Here is a 14,778-nt window from a genome sequence, read left to right as displayed (position 1 = left end):
TCTTTGATACATCTAGAATTAACTTCATGTAAGATGTGAGGTATGCATCCAACTTTATTTTTCTTTCCAGATAGCTACCCAGTTGACACAACAGCATTTATTGAATAATGGCCTCCATATATTCTCACATATATTTACATCTATTTCTGAACTTTCTACTCTTACTATTGACCCATCTGCTCTTGATCCTATCTCAAACTATTTTTAATATCTTTTAAAACATTGACTATTTGGTAGGACTGGTCCCCACTGATTACTTTTCTCTCTTTTTCCTCCTCAATAGTAGAAGCAATAGAAGATTTCTCTCACTTGTTTATTTCCTATGTAAACTATAGAATATGCTTGTCTATACTTGCCTGGTTGAAAAAATCCCATTAGTATTTTTATTGAAAGTGTGTGAAATTTATAGATTGATTTAAGACAACTTCTTCCATTTGCTTACTTTCTCTTTGCCTCTGAGTAGCATTTTGGAGTTTTATGTATATAGATCTTAAAGATCTGCTTTCTTTATCTAAATTTTTTTATTCCTAAGTCTTTTATCTTTTTTGATTATATTGTAAGTTATTTTTCTTTTATTATATGTTTAAATTGACTATTATTATATGAAAGTTATTAGTTTCAGTGTATTAATTTTGTACCTATCCATCCTAAGTGAATTCTCTCTTTTTTTCCTTAAACATTTGTCAATTGCTTTTCTTGGATTTTCTAAGCAGATATTATCTGCAAGTACTCACAATTTTATTGCCTCTTTTCCAACTTTTATATTTGTTACTTCTTTATCTTATCTATTGTGTTGGTGAGTAGATTCAAAATAAGTGTAAATATTAGTGGTGGCAAAGAACTTCCTTGTATTTCTGACTTTAATGGAAATGCTTCTTCTACTGTTTTCCTGATAATCATGATGGGATTTTGGTTAAGATGCATATTTTCTAGTGTTGAAATAGCATCTTTCTGTTCTTATTTTAAATAATAAAAAAATTGAGTGGGTTTTGAATTTTTCAAGCACCTCTCCAGAGTTTATAGGGATCACATATGATTTTTCCCTTTAACCTACTTTTGTGGCAAATTATTTTAATCTGCAGGAGGCAGATTGTCCAGAGTTATGTATCTGCAGTCACATTGTTTTTCGCCCTTTCCACCCTGAGGTTTCCTGATGCAACTAAATTGCAGCCCTGAATTCGAGCGACATGGGTAATTTTTCCATTCAAGTCTGAGTTCCTGCTTTGTTCTTCAATGCTCAGCTAAAAAGAGGTGGAGAATGAAGAGCTGCTTCTTGAGTTTCTATTCTGACAACCCAGTGGTACCTGTTAATTATGTACCTGTTAAAAGACCATACTCAGTAACAAGACAGAAAACTGCTCCAGGAGAAAATGAAGCTGACTTCCTTGGCAGGACGCACTCAATATCAATCCTGACACCTGTGCTCGATCAGTTGCCTCACCACCAGGCAGTCATCCACAGCCAGCCTCCCAGCACTGCCTGGGGTGTGACTGGCACCCACTGATTCATCTAGCCAGGGCCTGGAGATGTGGACTCCGCCAGGCTGGTCCGACATGTACATCCTCAGCAGTTTCTCCAAGTGCCGAGTCAGCCCAAGTGCTGGTCTTTCGTGAGGACTGTGATCTTCCAGGATGGAGTCATAATTCATCAAGCCTGTTTATCTCCCCATCTCATGCACAGACTCTGGGGCCATGATGCTTTTCCATAGGTGGCAAAGATTTCACCCTGGAAAATGTCCTTTTTGCAACGGGAGATAGTGTCAATTCAGTATAATAGTCATTACCTTTCATTGATCAACTCAATTTTGGCTGCAGGAGGGGAGAATGAAAAGATGAATATGACTGTCGTTGCTTTCAGTGAGTTATCAATTAAAAAAGAGACCTGATTATATAATTGGAGCAAACAAGTGTTCCATGAATGTTGTGAACTAACCTTTCCGCCTCCAGTCTCCTCCTTTAATCCTTCTTTCACCCAAATTCCAGAGAGATCTTTCTAACATAAACCTAATAATGTCTGTCTTGTATTTAAATATCTCCTCTTTGCTTTCAGGATAAACTTCAGATTTAACTTGACACATGAGGCCCTTCAGGTGTGGTTTCAATCACAATGACCTGCCTCATCTACCTCTGTCCCCCCATTTATAGACAATAAAACTACATTATCTGACTATAGCACACATTATCTGTATCTGGTAAGATACTGAAGACTGAAGTGACTTAGCATAGCATGGTAACAGTATGGAGAAGGCATTGGCAACCCACTCCAGTACTCTTGCCTGGAAAATCCCATGGACGGAGGAGCGTGGTGGGCTGCAGTCCATGGGGTTCCTAAAAGTCGGATACAACTGAGCGACTTCATTCTCACTTTTCACTTTCCTGCATTGGAGAAGGAAATGGCAACCCACTCCAGTGTTCTTGCCTGGAGAATCCCAGGGACGGGGCAGCCTGGTGGGCTGCCGTCTATGGGGTCGCACAGAGTCGGACACAACTGAAGTGACTCAGCATTAGTTCAGAAGTCAGAGTCTGATTTCAAATTATTTAAGAAAGATTCTTAGAGTCTGTTGTACTATCTAAGGTGTTACTCATTTTTCTAAACCAGGGCTGGCAAACCTTTTCTATTAAGAGCCAGATAATAAATATTCAGCTTCTCAGGCCATAGCAGTATTTGTATCTACTCAGTTCTGCCACAGCTAAAGACAATATGTAAACAAATGGCTGTAGCTGTGTTTCAATAAAACTTTATTCACAAAACCAGGTGACTGGTTGGTCTGGGAGTCATATTCTAGATGGCCAAGGAATCTGTTCTAGATGATGATTCCTAGTTTTTGTGATCATTCTATTATATGAAATACTTTTGCAATATGCGTAACCAATGATTTTTTGTTTTAGTAATTATTAAATAAATGCTTAAAAATCTCCACAATGGTTAGTTCTGATTTAGGGTCTTAGAAGAAAAGAGTTGAGTCTTTAGGTCTGAGTCCTCTGGACAAAGGAGGCAGTGGTGGCGGTCTGGAGACGAATGATCAGGTCTGGGAAACAGCATATGTAAAGGTCCTGCTGTCCTGTTAAAAGTGACCCTGGAAATTGCTACAGCATCCCTGGGTAATAGTATGGCAGAAATACTGAGGGGTAAAGTCTCCCTCAACTGTGAAGTAGCAACCTCCTTTCCTGTAGTGAGGATTGGAGAAAAAGCATGTCAAACACCCACTGCTTGACTGTGTCCTGTGGCCTGCTGGGAGACATCTTTTGATCCTGACCTCTGCCAGCTGTCTGATGCCAAAACTACCGGCTCCTCTGTTTTGCTGAACTGAACTTCCTTCCAGTCTACATGTTTAGGGCAATTTGCTCTCCATTCTGAGCTCTAACCTACCTCAGTACTTCTTGCTCCACCCCCATTGGATCAGAATCAGCCATCTTCTAACATCTGAAGCATGGAAGAAAAGGGGCATCTTGGCTGGGATTATTTAAGGTGCTGTCTGTGGAGCACCTGGACAGAATCACCTAAAAGTGACTATTAAATATGGAAATGTCTGGGCTTCATCCAGAGTTCTGGAGTCAGGATCTCTGCTCTGGGGCCCATTTAAAACTAGGTTTCAGGTGGTTCTTACAGACCTGCTGCTCTTCCAATTAGAGTATTAAAAAAATTTTTTTTCCCCAAGGCCTCCCTTTAGGTTGCCTTATCCACTCTCTTAGCTCTTTGAAACCAGTATAATCAGTGAAAGATGGAAAATTAAGCCAACCACTAGTTTGCCTATTTTTTTTCCTACACAAAATTCACTTTAAAAATAACAAATTGTGCAGTAAATAAGTTTACATCTAAGTAGGTCCTAAAGTGGCTGGACTCTTCTAATGTGTTCGTTATCAAACAGCCCTGTCCCCAAGTAGAAGCTGCAGTGCTTCTTTCTTTGCAACTTTCTGATTTGCTTTCCTAGGTGGTCTCCCTGGGAGGGAGACTTTATCTTGGATTTTTCTGGTCAGCACTGTCTTGCACAGACTCCCTGATTAGAGCCCCTCCCTTCCTCAGGTCTTCCCTAATATCCTCTGTAAATAAAAAAATGGGGTTAGGCAGCTTCTGATGACGTTATCTCAGGTATTCTCTGCTTTGGTAATCTTTCAATCAAGTCAGTATATCTATATGAAAATTCAGTGGAATGTGAGTTTATCTATTATATATAAAAAGTTGTAGCCACCTATTTGTTCATGTATTGATACTATTTGCATCTAAACTTGCATAACATGTATCAATCTAATCATTATGTTTGTGTGTATGTGTATGTTTAATTATTTTCGTGATTATGAATGTAAGAAATTCACACATTAATGACCTCATTCATTGTAAAGATTTCTGACATAACTATTCTTTCTGTCTTTCAAATGAACATACTGAAGCACCAGAAAGTGAAATGATGTTTCCAAGTTCACACGACTGGCACTTTGTTGAGGTAGGGCTCATATGTAGAAATTCTTGAACCTGCAAAGTTGTTTTCCAGCTTCTCAGTTTAGGCCTGGGTCCAATTCCACCCTGGACTCCCTATCCAAATAAAATTAAAGACTTGAAGACACCCCGAGAGAAGAAATCATCAAATATTTTGCAAGAAAAAGCATCCAGATGATAAGATGGCTTGGGGTTCTGGCACCCAGGATCTCTTAGCTACAGCTGAGGTACAATTGTGTCTTTACGGGACACACCTCTGGAAAAGCCAAAGCGACCACTAGATGGCAGTGTATGAACATTAAAGGGGAAAAGGCACCCCTCTTCATTTTGAATACCTTGAGTTGAACATGGTGAAAGCCTTGGCAAGGACATCCAGTTGGAACTTACCTTCCTAAGACAATGAATTTAGAGATCATTGTGACTTTGGGCTCCAGCCCAAGACACGATGGCCATGTTTTGGTTTTATGAGAAGCTGAATCTGCGGTTCTCAGCCCCACTTACACATGAAATCATCTAGTGTTCTGATTTCACTTGTTTTGGGGTGGGTCCTAGGCGCCTGTATATTTTGTTAAAACTCCTCAGGAACTCAGCTGTGTTCCCAGTGTCCGTAATCTGTGCTAGATGGAGGCCGCCTGCCCCTGGGTTGCAAGAACCCAATCAAAGCTCCTGATGAAGCTCCAGGCACAGGGAAGGACACTGTGGCTGCAGGATAAAATGAGGCATTAAGACATGGCCTCTGTACTCAGGAAGCCATAGTTGTAAAGGAGCTGAGATGTAAAACTCCAATAGGATCCGCAGTGCAGTCCCTGATCTGCGGCATGCTTTGGAGTGTGTCACTTGACCACTCCATAGCTCACTTTATTTGGTGGCTTTTGATGGGATTCCTCATTAGGAGAAGGGGGATGATGAGCTACTTGCCTCCAAGGATCTATGTAGCTGTGTTCCGAAGGGCCACATCTTTTTCCCATCAAATTCTGTGTGTGCCTAGGAGCAATTTGGCTGTTTTGAAGAGAGATGGACTCCTTGGCCTGGCATTAGCTCAGCACTTCAGGCAGGACAGAGGGACCCTGCTGCTGCTGCTTTAGGGTCTGACTGTTCTCATTTGCGTTGTATTTCATTGCAGGGAAAATGAGTTGTTGATGATGAAGGCTTTAAAACATACCCAAATTACATGTGCTTATTTTGTAGAAATGTGTTCCAGACCAGTGGGACCAGGGGGATGATGGAGGGCCTCTCCAAACCACAGAGGGTATCCCTCTATTCTTACTCCTGTACTCTCATCTCTGTATACATAGCTTCAACATACTGCTGGGATTTTCTCTAAGGAGTGTTCCTGTTCTGGGTTCTTGGCCTCCTTATAGAAATTGGTAAGAGGCCAGATAAGAAATTTGGGCAAGGCTTTATTGGGACTCCTCCTGCAACAGGAGGGATCGAGAACAGCAGGTTCCCTTGCTTGCTTCCTGAGAAGGGATAAGCTGGTTCTTTACATGGGGTGCGGGTAGGGGCGGGTCCGGGGGTCTGGCCAGAGGGGCGGCTTGGTCGTTTGCGTGCCCCTTTGGGGATGTTGTGTGCAGGGTCATGAACAATAAGTACTCTGTTTTTGCTCCTGGCTCTTCAGCAGTAGCAGTTAGGTTTTAGGTCTTTCTATATCTTCTTGTCTATAATTAGCCTCAATTGTACATGTACGCAATTATTTTTAGTCCGTTATAGTTTCTTTCTGTTTTGTTACTTGAGGAGACATTTGTTCAGGTGCAAGCACTGCAGCAAAGGTCCTAGGTCCCAGGTTCCAGCCTGTCTCAGGATGACTTCTAGAAGGTTACTTCATAATCTCCCCTTTTTGTGGGGGATTGGTGGGGCGTAGAGGAATCGACAGCCATAGCCTGCAAATCCTGAACTGCAGTTTATGCTTAAGAAAGACCTGAAGAGCACAGACTAGCTCTTACTCATCTCACTCATTTTAATAACTGGCACAGGAGCTGGTACAGAGTAGGCGTGAGTGAATGTTTGTTGAATTAAGGTTTCTGTAGTTGGATGTATTTAACAATGTCAAGCTGATTCTAAATATTCACTTCTCAGCATCAGAAATAGCTTTGATGCTATTTGTGTCTTACAGACACAGAATTTTATGAAGTAGATTGTTCCCCTCTTCACATTGACTTCTGAAAAGCTCAGAGATAAGATAGTGGCCCATCTCTAGCAAATAACTAAGAAAGATATGCTACGCATTTGATTATATGATCAGTTAGATGATTATATGCGATCGTGTGATGCCTGCTTTCATTTTATTTTCCTCAAACTTGATAGTTATTGTACTGAATTATTATCGCAAGCTGCCACAAATTCTCTTTGGAACAAAGAATGGAGAAACTTACTAAATCTAACGCAATGTCTGGGACAGTTCCTGGTACATGGTAGGATCTCAGAATATTTATAAAGTGAGTGAGTGAAATATTTTCATCTGAATCTTTAGATTGAATTCAGTGTTTAAACAAATTTATCAACCTGAAAGTCACAGCCTTTCAAAATAAACTGGAATAAATGGGAAGATCTTCTGGGAAGTAGACCCAGTGAGGCAGAGTGACCTGTCTGAGATGATACAAAAATCCAGTGGCTCTAAGTTAAGCCCAGTTATTTTTGATTCTTGATCTACAGCAGATTCTATTACCCTAAAACTACTTCTTTTGATTTTCCAAGAGTGATAACTAGCCTCAAATGTTTTCAAAAATGAATATGAAGAGAGGTATGTTGATTCCGTTGCCCCTCAGGTAAAACTGGTGATGAAACAGGAGAGTGGTGCCACCTGTGTTTGATGAAACGACTCTGTTTTTCCTTTGCCCAAGTCAACGACAGCTCAGTTGGTGACCCACGGTGTGATTTGTGTTCTAAGTTTCATAAGGAGAAGTTAGGGAATGCTGGTAGCTCCAGTCAGCACTCTCCTGAGAGGCTGGGGAGGGATTGTTTTACTGACAGTGTTTATCCTGGACAGAAGCCAGCAGGCCTGTCGGCTTGAAGCTGGAGCTGCTTTATCTAGTCAAATATCTTCATCCGAAACATGGTCAAAAGAGAAGTGAGGCAGTTGAATTTTGATGGAAATTTCTCTTTCATGTACTTATTCGGTGTTCCTATAGAGAGCAAAAGAAGTCATGTTCCTATTTAACAGCCTGACCTTTCTACTTTTCCAGCATTTTCTGAACCATCCCCCTTTAACTCCACTGTTTTTATTACTCTATATGCAAGTGAAAATGTCTGCCCTGCAAACAGATAAAATACTCACTAACCAAGAGAAGTCTTTTTCCTTTCTTAATAACTACCCTTGGATATTTTTATGGGCATGTACACAGTTTGCTTCAAAGCCAAATATACATTTTCTTCAGACCAATCAATTTTCACTAGTATTCCATCAATGGAGTGACCAACCTGGGAGCTCTGGCTTAGATGACATAATGTTCATGACCAGCCTCTATGAATGATTTACTCTTCTCTATCTGTGCTCCTGCAGTGGATCCATCCCCATGATGGCACCACCACAGTGTGTTACTATTATAAGGTTATCTATCTGCTTTTCCCAGTGGACTGTTAGCTTCTCAAGGGCAAGAACCATCTCTCCTTCATCTGTGAATTTCCTGAGCCCACCCATGGCCAAGGGTATAGTAGGTGCTCACGTTCATATTTACTCATCCCATCGTTGACTCATTGCGGTTGCTCCTATTGTCTCACTCAGATTTGTTGCTTGCCCTGTGAGGAGCGGACTCTGCAGAAATCCTGTCCAGAAAGCAATCTGATGTGCTAGTCAGAGCAGCTCACCTGTTGGCTGACTAGTATGAATGTGATGTGACAATCATGCAGCCCAAAGGCCTGGCTTTGTTCACAGGCACAGAACTGTCTTCTGAGTCATGCTCATCCAGCAGTTGCCTGAGTCTTAGTCCAGGGATGGAGAAGACCCAACTCTCCTGCAGTTTCTTCTGAGATTTCAGCTGTTGTTTTCAACTCCTGACCTCAGCTTTCTCTGGGGAGTCTTCGAATTTGGCTCAATCCATTGGAGATGAGATTGTGGAGGCAGATACCCTTGGGAAGGGAGAGATTGTCCTTTGGGAGTCTGTATTTAATCCAAGGTGAGATTATGAGTTCTCAGCTGTAGGCCAGCCTACCAGGCCAACCTGAGATCTTTCTCAGGCCAGAGGTATAATGGACTGTGGAAATGTAACTTGTCACCATGGAGTAGACAAACTCTGTCTGGAACAAAGTCCTAAGACAAAGGAATAGGAGAGGCAATAAATTGCTTATTTTTCATTTGAGAGAATAGAAAGAAACATCTTAGATTTAGCAAAGGAGAATGCCATTCAATGATTCTATTTGGAAAAATGTCCTTTGCATTTGAAAGTTGATGTTGGGCATCCATGAGCCTTAAAACTTTGGGATCTTTAAAATTCAGATACTTGTTTTTTGCCCCCTCTTCATCCTAATCTTTGTATCCATTAGGAAGGTCGTTAAACCAAGGCTCATCCCCTGGCTTGCATATGCTTGAATTGTTCCATTATACTTTTTCCAGAAAATTTCAACCAGGAATCTATAGATTCTACAGCTTCTATAGATTCACAGATTCTATAGATACCTGGTTGAAATTTTCTGGAAAAGTATAAGGGGGAAAAGGAAGAAGAGATTAGAATCTTCTAGCTTTATTTTATTAAATTTGAGGTCCAGTTACTTGGAAATGAAAAGATCATTTCTTTGCTTAGTATTTTTGTCCTTTTTGTGTGTAACCAGAGGGCAGAAACAACTCTGGTTATTTCTGGTGACCCCTCAATAGACCACCTCACCCCTAATGTATACTCCACCCCCAAGCCTCAGCACCACTGTCTTGATTGCTTGAACTGTTGCAATTTCCAGAGGTCATTTGTGGGTTTGAAGATAGCACTTCCCTTCATCCTGCATGCCACTACAATGGGAACCCCTTTACCTGTTCCCCAGCGTATGTACGTGTTGATTGCTGACTTGAGGGTGTGGTTACAGGCTCTTTACAGGTCTTGGGTAGTGGGGTGGTCAGTGATTTTCTCAAATGGCCCTCTGGCAGAAATTTCTCATTTATTTTGAACGATTCATGATACCGTTCCTGAGATATTTTCTTATTTTAAAAGTAGGCTTGGTCGTTTTAACAGAAATTTGGGGATGAAGAAGATTAAATCTATTAGAACTCAACAAAGTTCAATTTCAACCACCCTGGATGAGACAGGATGGGAAAGAATGGTATACTGTGATGAGGCTGGTTGTTTTGATGACCATAATGTTGCTTTCTACATTTTCCAAAGCATTTCCATACACGTTATTTCACTTGATTTTTGTAACAGATTTGAATAGGAAAAGTAGCAATGATTACATAAAAACATGCTCAAAAAAGTTTAGTAACGTACCCAAAAGCAGAAGACTTGTGACCCTCCTGGATCTTTTGTCTACTAAGACTTTATTCACTCAAGCTATAATAGGTATACCATCCTTTGGATACCATCCTCTCTATTTTTGTAATGCTAACAAGTACATGTAATGATATTTCCTTATTGTTTTTCTTTAAACTGACTTATTTTATAACTTAAATAAATTTAACAAGAAAAATTCATAGCTTGACAGTAAATAAAAATTTAATGTCACTTTGTAAAACTGGAAAGTAACCACGAAAATAAAAACAGTGAGAATGAAGCAGTGCCCTTACACTTTAGCTAGGTATTGACTATCATTGAAGTCTCTGATCCTAAGTCCTGTTCTGTCTTTCTTGTCACTGAATTCTTTGATCCTAAGTTCCTTCTCTCTTTCTTAAAAATAAAAAATTTAGCTCTCCGGGCAAGATGGCGGGGGGTGAGGCTGGTGTGACTTTAGGGCAGCCGCACCTTTCTCGGCAAGATCTCGCCATTTTGGATGTTTCCAAGTTGACGCCACTTTCACATGAAGTTATCAGCAGACAAGCCACAATTAGTATAGGTACAATTGGTCATGTAGCTCATGGGAAATCTACAGTTGTAAAAGCTATTTCTGGAGTCCACGCTGTCCGTTTCAAAAATGAACTGGAAAGAAATATTACAATCAAACTTGGCTATGCTAATGCTAAGATTTATAAACTTGATGACCCAAGTTGTCCTCGGCCAGAATGTTATAGATCTTGTGGAAGTAGCACACCTGATGAGTCGTACAGACATTCCAGGGACCAAAGGGAACTTCAAATTAGTCAGGAATGTTTCCTTTGTTGACTGTCCTGGCCATGATATTCTGATGGCTACTATGCTGAACGGGGCCGCAGTGATGGATGCCGCTCTTCTGTTGATAGCGGGTAACGAGACTTGTCCTCAGACTCAGACATCTGAACACTTGGCTGCTATAGAAATCATGAAACTGAAGCATATTTTGATTCTACAAAATAAAATTGATTTGGTAAAAGAAAGCCAGGCTAAAGAACAGTATGAACAGATCCTTGCATTTGTTCAAGGTACAGTAGCAGAAGGCGCTCCTATTATCCCAATTTCTGCTCAGCTAAAATACAATATTGAAGTTGTCTGTGAGTACATAGTAAAGAACATTCCAGTACCCCCAAGAGACTTTACTTCAGAACCCAGACTAATTGTTATTAGATCCTTTGATGTCAACAAACCTGGCTGTGAAGTTGATGACCTTAAGTGGGGTGTAGCTGGTGGTAGTATTCTAAAAGGAGTATTAAAGGTGGGCCAGGAGATAGAAGTCAGACCTGGTATTGTTTCCAAAGACAGTGAAGGAAAACTCATGTGTAAACCTATCTTTTCCAAAATTGTATCGCTTTTCGCAGAGCATAATGATCTTCAGTATGCTGCCCCAGGAGGTCTTATTGGAGTTGGAACAAAAATTGACCCCACTTTGTGCCGAGCTGACAGAATGGTGGGGCAAGTACTTGGTGCAGTTGGAGCTTTACCTGAGATCTTCACAGAATTGGAAATTTCCTATTTCCTGCTTAGAAGGCTTCTAGGTGTTCGCACCGAAGGAGACAAGAAAGCAGCGAAAGTACAAAAGCTGTCTAAGAATGAAGTGCTTATGGTGAATATAGGATCCCTGTCGACAGAAGAAGAGTTAGTGCAGTCAAGGCTGATTTGGGTAAAATCGTCTTGACTAATCCTGTGTGCACAGAAGTAGGAGAAAAGATTGCACTTAGCCGAAGAGTTGAGAAACACTGGTGTTTAGTTGGTTGGGGTCGAACAAGAAGCGGAGTGACAAGCCGACAGTAGATGATGACTGAAGAGTTAACTAACAGATCTGAATGAAGCTGGAATTTCTCTTAACAATCTAGGGGTATATGATGATGACTGAAGAGTTAACTAACAGATCTGAATGAAGCTGGAATTTCTCTTAACAATCTAGGGGTATATGATGATGACTGAAGAGTTAACTAACAGATCTGAATGAAGCTGGAATTTCTCTTAACAATCTAGGGGTATATTTTCAGAACAATAGTGGGAAAGTAATTTCACAGCTCATTACCTTAGTAGTAGCTGTAAGATTATTCTCATTTTTTGGTGATGAAAATTTAACCTCTAGTACTGAAATAGAGTCTACAATAAATGTAGAAATTAGCATCAAAAAAATAAATAAATAAATAAGAAATTTGACATGTTTTTAGAGAGATACTGAAGTCGTATGGCATCAAACCGAATCTTTCTCCTTTATATCACCATCAGGACTGAAACAGAATTGGAAAAGGAATAATTGTTCCAACATGCAAATCAGTGTTATTTAATATTGTATCCATGTAGATTTCTCTCACACATAATTTAAGAAATTTTAAGTTGTTAACCACCCTGTGAGAAACACTGCAGAATACCACTGTTATATTATTAAGGAGTAAATGTGGACTATATATTTGGGCAGTTCTGGTAGGCTACGTGGAAATCAATAACAATTGTGCTAATTGAATTCCATAAATCAGTATTACTATTCATCCATTCAGTGTCGTCTAATGAGCACCTACTATGTGCTAACCATACAAAGATGAAGACAGTCTCATCCCTGAAGCAAGTTTGTGGTCTTATTTTCATTAGCAATCATATGAATCTTTAAGTTGTCCATTATGAGGAAGAAAATCAGCCGTGAGTCAAGGAAGGCTTCCCAGTGTGGTGATATGTGAGCTGTGTATTGAAGGATAAGGGTTTGTCTGCTGTAGATCCCCCAGAAGGACTATAACTTCTACAAAGAAACAATGATAGGAAAGGACAAGGTTATCTTGAGAAGTAAGTAGCTTCTTGGTTTGAGTAAAGTATAGAGCTGAAAGGGTAAAAGGATAATGGGGGAGGGAGTTGTCAGAAAAGGAGGCAGAAATGGTAGACACAACCCAGTCTGAGAAGACTTTCGTGTGCCTTGTCAAGGTGTTCGGACTAGTCCTGTAGACAGTAAGGAGCCATCCAGATTAAGTAAGCAGGGGAATGACATGCTCGGATATACATTTTAGAGAGGTCAGTTTGGTAACAGTGAGGAGAGATGAGAAAGGAGAAAGTAAGATGTCAACACAGATGTCTTCTTGGAATGCCAATATCAGCTTAAGTTATTCCATGCAAATTCTATTCATTAGCTCCCCTTGCTCATGTAAAGAGCTTTGGCAGCCACGCTTTGGCCAGAAGGGATGATGGTCTGAATGGAAAGTCTTTGCTTTGACCTTGGCAGGATTGTCCCTGGGATTTTTACTTGTGTAGAACTGCTTCATGAAAGTGGGCCAGCCCATGTGGGCTGTTTAAAGGGCAACTTAGCAAAAAACAATATTCGTTTCACAACCAAGAAATTATTTTGAAGTTTAGCCTCCTTTTGACTTGGAACAACATGAGTGATTAGGGACTGAGAGTATGTATATTATTATTAATGCTGTTGCAGTTCCCTCAACTCCCTGATGTACACATAAGGTGGGAATCTATGTAGCGTGACAGGACAAGGAGAGTTTCAAGATAATCTAGTCCACTTTCTTGGGAATCTGAGACATGACACAGGTCCGTAATCACAGTAGACGCTCAGTAAAGGAGCCATAGGTCGTCTGCATTCGTTGCACTGTTTTCCATATACATTTCACAGTGTGAGTTAACTATTTAATTTTTCTTTGTATTATTCCTTTCTGTCTATAAAGAAATATAATTTTAACCAAAAAGATTGAAAAATAAACTCTCTGGTGGTGAGGGTAACATGACACACTGTGAACTGGGCACTCAGCCAGAATTTAAGTCTTTTCTAGGCCGATCCCTGTGCATGTCACCTGGGACAAGTCGCTTGGCCTGTCAGAGACTCACTTCCCCTATCAGTAAAACGAACTCTTAGGCCATCCAGATGGACAGATGGCTTTCCTTTAACGTGCCATCTTCAGGGGTGTGTTAGTGATTGCCCAAGTGATGGTTCTCAACCTCACAAGGAGTCTTGTCAGACGCTTTTTTATTAGTCATCATACCCCGTGTGATTTTAGTGTCCCAGATATGCCACATATCTCTTTATGTACTGCAACCCTTTGAAAGGATACATGTATACAGTACCATTGTAATATCAATTTCTTTTTCATCTTCCTAGAACTAAGTTTGGGCCCTGGGCTTCATGTGGATTTGGGTGCTCTACTGTCTGGTTGAGAATGCTTGGCTTCGAGGGAGTCTGCTGAGAGGCATTGTGAGGCCATTGTCAAGTTAGCTGAAAGTAATTATTGTTTTTAATAATTAATGTATTGGATGTTGATTAGGTGTATATATAACTCTCAAATAAAAGAACCTCAATTTAGTAGTCATAAGCAGATAGCCATATCTGTGTAACAGTTATTTGTAATCCTTAATATTTCCTGGATAATTAAGATGTTGTTCTAAGACATGCCTACATGCCGTTGTAGTTCATTAGAAATTATTCAGTTGTGTTCTTGAAAATTTCTCAGGATTAGTTTTGGAGGCAAAAGTATCAGATGATTTGGTGACACTTGTAGTGGCTCTTTTAAAGTGTGCCCCTGAGCTTGATTGAGTGGGGACTCTTTATAATGAGAATGTGTGGGAAGAAACCCTGTGCTTTTCTGTTGGATAATTTGTTGTATTCAAATCCTACTTGGAGTCAGGAATTACGATGATGGGGATGGAGAGATTATCCACTCTTAAGAAGCTTATAGCTTAAGGGAGGCTATCAGCAGAAGTAACTCCTACCACCTATAAAACTGTAAAATGAGGTCACATTTCTTTAAAAACTGTTGCTATTGGCTTGAGCCGTTGTCAGCTTTGATGGCCAACCTGTATCTTACTTGCTGTGTTCTCAGCTGGTTCTTACAGTTCCTCTGGATACTGGCTTATGTGTGTAAATAAATAGATCCCTAGTGTAGACCTACTGGGGCTT

General features: G+C 40.3%; 1 pseudogene; it reads left to right on the top strand.

The window, feature by feature from the left end:
* Nucleotides 1-10,271: 10,271 nt before the first annotated feature.
* Nucleotides 10,272-11,698, top strand: LOC133253128 (eukaryotic translation initiation factor 2 subunit 3-like; annotated as a pseudogene).
* Nucleotides 11,699-14,778: the final 3,080 nt, after the last annotated feature.

This window comes from Bos javanicus, chromosome 8, assembly GCF_032452875.1.
Source record: "Bos javanicus breed banteng chromosome 8, ARS-OSU_banteng_1.0, whole genome shotgun sequence".
Lineage (NCBI taxonomy): Eukaryota > Metazoa > Chordata > Mammalia > Artiodactyla > Bovidae > Bos > Bos javanicus.
Note: the sequence above shows the minus strand (reverse complement) of the source record. Positions and strands in the feature narration are given on the sequence as shown.